The sequence below is a fragment of the Myotis nattereri genome (assembly GCF_964212035.1).
Source record: "Myotis nattereri genome assembly, chromosome: 3".
NCBI classification, from domain to species: domain Eukaryota; kingdom Metazoa; phylum Chordata; class Mammalia; order Chiroptera; family Vespertilionidae; genus Myotis; species Myotis nattereri.
Window position 1 is genome coordinate 23,233,854 of NC_138077.1, and position 12,161 is coordinate 23,246,014.

Consider the following 12,161-nt stretch of genomic DNA (forward strand, 5'->3'; position numbering starts at 1 on the left):
ATATTACATGCCTCCATTTCATTTAGTTCCTTTTCTTGTGATTCCTTCTTTTCTTTCCTTTGGGGGTTGCTCTCCTGTCTCCCCATTTTTGCTCTCACTAAGGGATCTAGGTGTTGAGTCACATGGGGCCTTTGGCTGCAGTGGTGGGCTTTGTGGTAGGTTTCACAGTCATAGGTGGCGGCTTCTCCTCAGGTGGTCATGGGGCAACCACTCCTTGCATAGTTGCGGGGCGGCAGCTGCTGGCAGGGTGGCTCCTCATGCAGTCATGGGTGGTGGCTGCTCCTTGGAGAGTCAGGGGGCTGCTGCCCCTCACGTGGTCTCATGGGGCAGCTGCTCCTCGTGCACTTGCAGGTGGTGGCTTCTCTTCCGGTGGTTGTGGGTGGCAGTTGCTTGCAAAGCTGCTGGAGCGGTCATGGTGCTGGGGCATGCTGGGTAAGGCTTGGTTGTTCATGTACTAGGTTGTGGAGCCTGGAGCAGCTGCATAAGGCTTGGCTGTTCGTATGTGCAGTTGCCAAGCCCAGGGCTGCTGTGTAAGGGTAGGCTGCTCGCGCATGTGCACGTGGTCACTGTGCCTGGGGCTAAGGCGTCTGGCTGGGGGGAGGGGAGCACCCTTTGGAACTCACAGGAGCCCTCAGCTGGGGAGGCTGTAGTCCTGGTGTTCTTGGGTCGGCAGCTGAGGCAGCAGGTCCGTGTCCAGAGTGGCTGTAGGATCCAGGGTGGTGTTTGAGAGCACCTTGGGTAGAGGTAAGGCTGAGCTCCCAGTCACAGCAGCTCTTCCCTTCAAGATGGCACAGCTTCTGTGGGAGAGTAGGCGTCCAGGAGAGATTACAGCAGTAAGCAGAGGCTGCCCAGCTATGTGAGCCTGGTCCACTAGCCCCTGAAGGTCCTGCAAGACCTAGCTGTCACACACACACAAACACACACACACACACACACACACACACACCATATCCACACACTCCCCTTTTGCTCCCTCACTCACTCACTCACACTCTCTTCCTCACTACCATCCTGTCGGCCACTATCTTGGAATCTTATACTAGTTTCTTGACCTCAACTGCTTGGCCATAGTTGTGGATGTCTCACCCAAAGGTGTGCCAATCGAATTATCTTTTAAAGGAATTTGGAGCTGGCACTGAGAGAAGTGCAGTCCTAGGCTTGGCTGAATGGAGTGACAAGTGACATTGACCAGGGAGCTTCTGGGCCTTTGTATGCAGAGAAGCAGTGACAGCAGTTTCAGAGAAAGCTAAATGAGGTATGTGTGCAGAGAGCAGCAGGCAGAGAGAGAGAGAATATATCTGAGGGAGAGCTTGCTATGGTTCCTGATTGCTCTCGAGTTTCTGATCCTCATCTTTTCCAAGGATGCTGTGAGGCACATGTGTAATGTAGTAAATTCTACTTCCCTTCTTCTTGTTCCCCCAAGATGGGTTGAAATGGGTTTCTGTTAGCTAAAACCAAAATCCTTTGTTAAGGCAGTATCCATTGCAGGTGCTTCGACTCACCCTGTCAGCCAGTATTCCTGAGAAGATTCAAGGCAGCAATTTCATTTCCATTTGAAATCTGCTTTTGCCACAGATGAGGGTGCCTAGCTCTGTCACAGGGTTTCCTGGCAGAATGTACTAACTTTGTTGATTGGGAAAACAAGACTAAGATAATCTCTTAATCATCTAAATCGTGAGGAAAATAGTATGTGGCTGATGCAGTACAGTGAAAACTGTTGAGTTTTGGTGACCTGTCAGAAAATTTAAGATATCAAAACCCATAGAGTGTTATAATACTAATTTTGGAAGACACCCATTGGATATAGAGTTTCTCATTAGAGGGAAAGAGGTACATGATATGTATGCCACCCTGACATAGAACCATATAGTGGTAGACACCTTTCTGATACTGGGGGAAATTTTGGGTTTAGATAGGAAGGACATTACTATGTCTAAGGTCAATATCTACTAAGAAAGCCTAGAGGAATAGAGAAGAATATGCAGAATCCAAATTGTGAAATGATATCTCCTATTCAATGAAAATCCACCTAAATTCCAGTTGCATCCTTGAGGCCTTCCCAGAACAAGCAAAAAAGTGAAGGTTTGCCAGTAGGGTGGCATTAAGGTTAAAAGTGTATTTACATTAAGGTTGCTAATTGTCAAACAGTGCCTTGGGGCCAATATTAACAACTACATTTTAAATTCTACAGTAAAAGTGCACAACCTAGGAAGAGGGCTGGGTAAGAATTGCAATTCGGCCTTATATTCAGAGTTTTGTAAAAACAAAACAGAGAAACTTCATTGAAGTTGGGAGGACTTCACCTAGATCTTACACTCTTTTTAAGACTCTTCCAACCAAAATAACATTTTACAGTTTAATTAATTAATTTTTTCACTCATCCATTCATTCAACAAGTTTTTATTAAACACATACTTCTTTTCTAGACACTGTACAGATCCTGGGATTATATGAGTTCTGTCTTCTTAGTTTTTTTTTTTTTTTGGTCTAATTTGAATACAGAAACCATGAAATGATAGTTTACTAATAGTTTACTTAAATTTATTCAGACTGTATACTGTTCCAAAGGAATTAAGAAGGCTCAAAAATTATTTTAATTAGCTCCAGATGTGGATTGTATTTGATTTATTTAATCCCCATTCATCAAAAATGGTGGGTGCAGATGGCTATTCAAAACTTCTGGACACATGCTTGCTATCTAGTGGTGATGAATCATGAAAATACTTACAGGATCTTTACAATTCAGAGAAAAAGAAAAAAAAAAGGTCTTTGTCCTGGCAATGTATCTCCTAGTAACAGGTGATATCATATGACTATAGCAAAAAGAGTCTATATGATTGTGAGATATGTCTTTAAATTTACTATTGAGTAGGTAATGCAGGTGCATGCCACACAATCCTTTATAATAAAAGGCTAATATGCAAATTTTCCCCTTGGGAGTTCGACCGACCGGGAGTTCAACCGCTTGCTCTGATGTGTGCTGACCATCAGGGGCGGCATGGAACAAAGGAAGGCCCCAGCCGGCAGCCAGCAGCTGGGGAAGGAAGGCTCTGATTGGCTCTGATCGCCAGCTAGGCCTAGAGACCCTACCCATGCATGAATTTCGTGCATGAATTTTGGGCCTCTAGTTCTAGGTATAAAATGGCATACAATAAAGTGTTTCCTGACTTCCCTTTTCTTCCAGTTACCTATCTCTGCTTACTCAAAGGCAGTCACCTTTTTTTTTTTGGTCTGTTCTTTCTGAGATAATTCATGCAATTTACATATACAGATATGTATGTATATGTATTAATCTCTATATAATGATAGCACACTACACATGTTTTGCACCTTACTCTCTTGTCTGTTTGTTTGTCTAACATGTCTTGGAGAGTATTTTTCATCCGTACATGTAATGCTGTCCCATTTTAAAAAACAGTTTTATAGTATTTCATTGTAAGGGTAATCTAAAATTTATTTACTAGTTATCTGTTACTAGTGGCCCGGTGCATGGATTCGTGCACATTGAAAGAAAATTAATTAGAATTCCTGGGACAGCACCGTGGCTTAAAGGGCGTCTATGGAGTGAGTGAGTCCCTCCAGCAGGTGGGGTCCCTTGGCCTGGCCTGTGGGGATCAGGCTGAAACTAGCTCTCCAACATCCCCTGAGGAGTCCCGGAGGGCAAGAGGGCACTCTGCAAAGTTGCTATTGTACAGGGTGTGGAACACAAACACAAGTGTGCGGTAAACCAGATTCAGGGCCGACAGTGCCCCAGGAACAACATAACTCATGGCTGAAGGTGGAATCAAGTGGCCCCATGAGGAATTGGGCTCCCTCCTCTCTTGTTTCAGGGTGTGTCACCCGAGAATCGCTGCTGCCAAGTCACCATCGCTCAGCAGCTCCTGCGTTGAGCATCTGCCCCCTGGTGGTCAGTGTGCGTCATAGGTACTGGCTAGTCGGATGGTCAGAAGGTCACTTAGCCTTTTATATATATAAATTGGTGGACATTTAGATTGTTTTAAATCTTTTGCTTCTAAAAAAGTGTTCCAATAAAGATCCCTATACAAATAGCCAAAATGTAAATACCTGGAAATGGAGTTACAGAGTCAAAGGGTATGTACACTTTAAATTTTGATAGCTATTGCCAAATTGTCCTCCATAGATGTCATGTCAATATGCAATCTAACTAGCAATGTATGGAATTTCCTTCTTCCCACCCTCTGAACATTCTGTGTTTTCAAATATTTTTATCTTTGTCTATCTGATTGGTTAAATGGCATCTCATTATAGTTTTAATTTATATTTCTCTTATTATAGTGAGATTGAATGTCTTTTCATATTTTAAGATCAATTCATATTTCGTTTTTTAGTGAGGTATCTGTTCATATTTGTTGCTTCTTTTTCATTTAGTTTGTTGACTTTTTATTGTTTGAAGGACCTCTTAAGGAAATATTTGATTGCAACTATTTTTTCTTAAATTTGTCACTTTTAAAAACTTTATTTCTAAACAACTCAGAAATTTAAAATATTGGTCAGATTTATCACTCTTTTTTTTTATTGCTTCTGGATTTAAAAAAATCTCCTGGGTTTTCTTTTTATGCTTTTATGGTTTAATATTTTAGATTATATCTTTGATCCATTTAGAATTAATTTTATTAGAAGGCATGGGTTAGGACCTTACATTCTTATTTTTCCCACTAGCTAGCTAGCCAGTGGCCTCACAATGCAGTACTTTGTAAGATGGTTTTAGAATAGTATGCACACTTTTCATAGCAGTGAGAGCAGGTGGAAAGGCACTCTGGAGAATCCAAATGAATTCTGACACTTTCCTTTGCCTGGACTGTTTCTCTCCATTTTCTTTCTGCTTCCACTCAGGCTGCTTTGGTTTTTGTTGCTCTATTGCCTGAATGTTTCTACAAGGGTCTCCTCTCACCAGAGTGAATTGTATTAGCCTACATGGGTCCTGCTGGAATGAGCAGGCACAGAACACCCATGTGTCTATGGGGCGAGGCCTCGACCAAGCTGGAACTAAACCCAAGGTGCATACAAGGCTGATCATACGTATTATTTGACATTTGAGCTTTCTGTGTCTTTGAGTAGAGACAGACTTCCTGGGGAGGTCACAGAGATGCTCTGTGAGATAGAAGACTTCATGTATTTTTCAATTTACCTAAACAGCTATTCACTGTAGGACATTGTTAAGAAGTTGGTATAATATATACGTAATGAGTATGCTTGTATTTTTTGTGTAAATGTATTGCTTATGAATGCAAGTAACTTGTTTTGTGGATTTTTTATTCTTTGCATAGTTGTTAGTCAATAGGGACTCTGAAGGCAGCATTAAGGCTGACCTGATTTCCTTCGTGGCAACTTTCGTAGGAAGGCATCAATGACTTTTTAAAATTAGTTGGAAGAGAGTGTGGTAGAAAGCATGACTCAATCTGGCACCAGTCTTAGCTTCCTCTTCATTTCTCTTTGCACATTCCCTCCCACCTCCTTCTTGATTCCATGTATCTTCTCTCATCCTGCTGCATCTTGGAACCTTTAACCCACTTCACCTTCACAGCTTCTTCCTTCCAGCTTATAAACACATTCACAGATCCCCTCATCGTTATAACACAAAGACATAAACCAACCCCTTTCCGCCTTTCTAATCCCCCTTTGAACTAGAGCATACCCTCTTACCTCTCTTCTTATTCAAGTTTTCTGAACAAATAGCCTTACTCTTTCTTCTGTCACTAGCTTATTCCTCAGCCCACTGTTGTCCAGGATCACCTCTATCATAATGTTAATAGGAATTTTGTTTGGGTCAACAGTGACATCCTCTAGTTTACAGACCCAGGGAATAGTTTCCTGTTTCTTTCCTTATGGAATATTTTCTGCTGGATTAGTGTATCACCTCCTTCCTTTCAAATATGACATGTTTCACTCTCTCTGGTCTTTTTCTCTCAGAGTTGGACTCTGCTTCCTTTTCCTACTTATTAAAAGTCAAGCAGCCCCCCCCCCCCCAACCCCCTTCACGGTTCTGGCATTAGCTATTGTTTTTATTGCTACACACACTCTGTGGGTGATGTTACGCACATGTTGATAATAACTGCTTTATAATTGGACACAACTCCTCTATCTTCATGTGCCGGCTGACCTTTACCCTGAGTCCTAGTTTAAAAATTTCAGCCACTGCTGGTGGTCCCACAGGCCCTCAGACATATGCCTCATCATCTACCTTCTACATAGCCCCTTCTCCATTCTCCATCTGTGTCAACAGCATCTCATTCACTCGATTGCCAAGGACCCCAAACCCAGGGCCTTATTGCCTCCTTTCTTTCCCTCACTCTTACATCCAGTGAAGCACCAGCTTTTAGTAATTTTGCATCCCATGTCTTTAATGTTTTTCCCTCTGCCATAGTTCAGGTCTTCAGCCACTCTCATCTGGACTATTTTTTAAAAAAATTGATTTCAGAGAGAGGACGGGAGAGGGAGAGAGAGATAGAAACATCAATGATGAGAGAGAGTCATTGATCAGCTGCCTCCTGCACAGCCCCTGCTGGGGATAGGTTCTACAACCTGGGCATGTCTGCTGACTGGGAATCGAACCGTGAAAGCTCAGGTTCATGCGTCAACTCTCAATTACTGAGCCACACTGGTCTGGCTGGACTATTTTTAATTGTGTACTTTGATTCTGTACAAACCCATTTTTTATATAGTTCCTAGAAAAATCTCTTAAAAATGCATGTTTTACTAGGCCACTCCTCTTCTGTGGCTCCCTGTTGCTTATGGGATAAAGCTAGTCTTTGGGCTCTATAACAAGACTTGCCTACCTCTCCATCTGTCTCTTGCTACTCCTTACTTGGGACTTCTTTTGCCTTCCACAGTGCAGAATGGTTATAGTTCTCTTCTGGTCTCTGTTTCTTTGGTCAGACTGTACCATCATGTCAGTCCATCCCTTTCAAACTTTACATGAAGTGTTGTTTTCTCTCTCCTAGGACAGCTCAGGGATCATCCCTGGGAAAGTTTCCCTTGAGGGATCCTCATTCTCTTTAGGTAGCCTTCAAAGGAGATTCAGAGTGCTCAGTACCTGTCTCCGTCAATGCATTTATTCTACTCTTTTTTCTCTTTTCTTTTGCTACACTGGGCTTACAAGCAATGATAAATATTTTCATTTAGTATTCCCTGTGTGTGCTGCATTGAGCTTAGCACATATTTTAACTCAGTCAACACTTGTTGAATTAATCTTAAATGAACGAATTAATGAATGAGTGAGTGAATGAAATTCAACAACTGTTTGTACACAGATAAGTATGACATTGTTGACTCAGAAAATATCTCAGGAAGTATTTTTTTTTAAAATATATACAGATCCACATCCTTGCTCATATTGATAAAAAAAATCTGAAACAGAGAACCTTAGAGAAATCTACATTTTTTCCATTACATTTTCCCATTAGTCTGATTTTCTTTGAAATTGCTGCTTTTCCAAGAGACATATGAAAACATGCTCAAAGTCACTAATCATCCGAGAGATGCAAATCAAAACAACAATGAGGTATCATCTCACACCTGTCAGACTGGCTATCATCAACAAATCAACAAACGACAAGTGCTGGAGAGGATGTGGAGAAAAAGGAACACTTGTGCACTGCTGGTGGGAATGCAGACTGGTGCAGCCACTATGGAAGACAGTATGGAGTTTCCTTAAAAAACTGAAAATGGAACTCCCATTTGACCCTGTGATCCCACTTCTAGGAATATATCCCAAGAAACCAGAAATACCAATCAGAAAGGATATATGCACCCCTATGTTCATAGCAGCACAATTCACCATAGCTAAGATCTGGAAACAGCCTAAGTGCCCATCAGTAGATGAATGGATTAGAAAACTGTGGTACATCTACACGATGGAATACTATGCTGCTGTAAAAAGGAAGGAACTCTTACCATTTGCAACGTCATGGATGGAACTGGAGAGCATTATGCTAAGTGAAATAAGCCAGTCAATGAAGGAAAAATACCACATGATCTCACTCATTCATGGATAATAGAGACCATTATAAACTTTTGAACAATAATAGATACAGAGGCAGAGCAGCCTCAAACAGATTGTCAAACTGCAGCAGGAAGGCAGGGGAGGGTTGGGGGGCAGGAGGTAGGGGGGTAAGAGATCAACTAAAGGACTTGTATGCATGCATATAAGCATAACCAATGGACATAAGACACTGGGGGATAGGGGAGGCTAGGGGACTGTCTAGGGCGGGGTGATAAAATGGACACATATGTAATACCCTTTGTAATACTTTAAGCAATAAAAAAAAAATAAAATTAAAAAAAAAAAAAGAAATTGCTGCTTTTTTGAGGACTATTAAACATACTTATGTCCTCTGATTGTGATGCTGCTGAAAGTAATAGATTCAGAGGTGAATAAAGATATTTGTAAATGTAGATGGGAACATTGAAATGGTTTATTTAAAATCTGCTTTCAAGGCTGTTCTAAACTATTTTGATTAACAAGTTAACCAGTTGTTCTTTTTAAACACCCAGAAGGCATAGATGGCTTACTCCAGTACCAGATGGTATTACTTGAAGGAAGGGACATAGCAGTTGTGGTACCTTGTTGTGACTTTCTCTGTGGAGCAGTTATTCTATAGACTGGCCCAGCTCTTGAAATAGTGTGTTACTAATAGAGTCTCTTAAGACTATGTTTATTGGTTGACACTATAATAACAGTATTGCATGCCCAGTGGTTGATATATGGTCTTGGGTCACTGTTCCATATTACAGAGCCTTTATCCAAGCTCTCATCCAGCATAGTCAACTACATTAGGAAAGGAAGGCCAGCTTTTGTTCAGCATGCATTTGATAAGTTCAAGTTTCATTGGAACTAGGGGATGGTATGGCTAGTCAGTGTTCAAATGGAAAATAATTTATTGTTACTTTTGGCATGCAATTTCACCCCTGCTGGTGGAGAAACTCATTACAAGGTAGAAGTGATTGCTAATCATTCTGGGCTCCATTCTCTCTCTGATAAGCCTTCTCATTCCTCCCACTCTCTGTATTTTATCCCAATTTTCAGCTGATGTCAGCATGTAGCATGTGTTGCCCCATAAGAAATAAAACCTTTAGGAGGGTTATGTGATATTTTAAAGTATTAGGGAACAGTTGTAAATAATGTAAAATGATTTTTCTTTGTTTGAATTTTCTAATCATGACATCTCTGTAATGGGAATGTCTGAATTGGAGGAATTGAAGTATTAAAATGGCCCATTATCTGGAGACTCATTTCCTCGTGGTCTATAAAAGCTTGAAAGGTACCCTATGGAGCCTATTCTATAGCCATTCATTCCTGGAGCCCTGACAAAAGGGAACAGGGTAGAGGGGGTTGGTATGTACTGTGGTTGGGGCTGACATAGCATTTATAACTGGTATGGGGTATTTCCAAGGCATTTAGAAATACAGGATAGGGGAAATGGTTAAAATGGGATTTAGAGTGGGACCATATGGGAAAACTGTTACATGTGTTTTCACTTTTAATTATTTCACAATTATTATTATTTTAAAAATTGCATTAGGTAGGGTAGTTTTGATACTGAAATCCATTAAAATGAAATTAATAATAGTTAATCCATATTCCCAGAAAATAATAGCGTTTATACTGTTGTATGTTTTGCACAAATATTATTCCTGTTATTATTATTTCAAAAGAGCTATTTATTTTGTAGATCACAGTGTGGCCATTTTCTAAACTTGGAGGGTGTTTGTTGTTTTGATACCAATGTTTTAGCAAAGTCTTAAGGAACAAAGATATAACTAAATAATGGGTGGATGGTTGTACTTTCCTAATATCTTCTCTATGTATGAACATGTACATTATATCTCCATAAATTATGTTTAAATGCATTCAGAGAAGGTTGCTATTTAAAGATATCTTTAGTGAAAGTTTTTGTAAAGCAAATTCTCACCTCCTAATCAGGATATTATGTGTTGGGTTTGCTTAAAGCAATGCATGCAGTTGTATATAAAATTCAAGTAGAGATTTGGAATCCAACAGAAAGCATTTTTGGGTTGGGGATAAATTCCAAGGTGAAGTTATTTTGCTTTAATTCTCAGTAAGATTTTACAACACATTCAGAGTGGCTCCCTCTCCCCCAAAGAAAATAAATGGGAAGGTGAGAGCCTATTTAGATGAAAACATGGGAGGCAATTTCTCCCCTCAGAGCACTTTGCCCTGTAGCCCGCCAGGCCTGTGCAGCAGGGCCCTTGGCGCACAGAGCGGCACCAGGCTGCCATCAGCTGAGCCGAACCCGGGCTGGACATGGGCAAGCCTTGCTGAGCCTCCTGCTCTCCTTCCCCAGAAGCACTTCTGATCATGGCTGCTCCAGGCTGAAGTTTGAAGTAATAGAATGTCCAGGTGTTTTCTTCTTTCAAATTAAAATTATGTTTGCTCTGTGTTTTACCTGACCCCACAGAGAGACACGCAGGTCAGAAAGCCAGAACTATATGCAACTTGTTTCTAGATGACCCATGCCTTGTCTTCCTACTCTTGCTTTCCCTGGTTTTATGCATGTTCTTAAAACACTTTAACTTCATTTCAATTTCTGGCTCTAAAGCACAACTAAAAATCAATAAATCTTTAAAATATTTAAAAAATAAAGGATCCCAAACCACAGCATAAAGGACAATGGCTCTCACAAAGATGCAGCGGACAATTCTGTCAGGTTTGAGTTACATTAATAGGTGGCTGATTCCACCTTACTTAACATTAGGTAAAATGTCGTTATATCCATGGCAGGCCATGTGCCCTCATATCAAGCTTCCTTGGTAATGTTGCTCTCTGGGTAGAGTGACAATGGCCTAACCCCCTCCCACTGGGGTCTCTCATTCAATCTTCATTGTGGCCACATTTAAGGACTTTGCTAGAGTTTAGAAAAAAGCTAATTGTTGTGTGTGATCCTCAACTCCATCAAGAGAGCCACAAATATCCAAGTGTGCGTGTGTGTGTGTGTGTAACCACAGTGTGTGGTTGCCTTAGGATAAGGCATTATGATTTATTTAATATTTCTAGGGTATTATTACTTAGTAATATTACTCATATTACTAAGTTTCAGTATTACTTAGGATTATATATATATTTACTAGAGGCCCCATGAAAAAAATTTGTGCACTCGGGGGGTGGTGTCCCTCAGCTCAGCCTGCACCCTTTCCAATCTGGGACCCCTCAGGGGATGTCCAACTGCCGGCAGTTGGACATCCCTCTCATAATCTGGACTGCTGACTCCCAACCGCTCACCTGCCTGCCTGCCTGATTGTCCCTAACTGCTTCTGCCTGCCTGTCTGATCACCCCCTAACCACTCCCCTGACAGCCTGATCAATGCCTAACTGCTCCCCTGCCACCCCGATCACCCCTAACTGCCCTACCCTGCTGGCCTGGTTCCCCCCAACTGCCCTCCCCTGCTGGTCTGATCACCCACAACTGCCCTCCCCTGCTGACCATCTTGTGACGATATGGGGGTGGCATTCTTGTGATAACATGGGTGCAGCCATCTTGTGACCACATGGGGGAGGCCATCTTGTGTGAGGGTGTGACAGTCAACTTGCATATTACCTCTTTATTATATAGGATGATTTATAAAATAATAAAAAAAAGTACTATTACAAAACAGTAGACAATTTAAACAGGAAGAAAATACATTGTAAAGGCAATGTGGCCCCCTTTCAATGGACTTTGTCAATAGTGTGGAGGGCAGTGATCTCAGGGCAAGCATAGCCGATAGTTTGCAGAGAACCTAGGTGTGGGCTTTCCCCTCTGATTTCAGAGGGAATGAGGAAGCTGGCATCCTGTTGACAAATGGCAGTTGTTTAATGATCTATGGAGACATTTTCTCCCTAAAACAAGAGTTATTATTCTGGGTTTGGTGTTCATGTATAGAACTCAGGAAGTGCCTGACCCTTAAAATTATGTGCAAACTTTTGTAGGGATCTTTATATATACGCTAGAGGCCTGGTGCATGAAATTCATGCAAGGGGCCCAGCCCTTGCAGCCCCAGCTGCTGCCTTGGCCCTCGCAGCTCTGGCTTCATCTGGAAGGTTGTCTGGACGGTCATCCAGAAGGTCATTTGGCTGTTTGATCTAATTAGCATATTAGCTTTTTATTATATAGGATATTTCTGGAGATAGGTTTATAAGCATT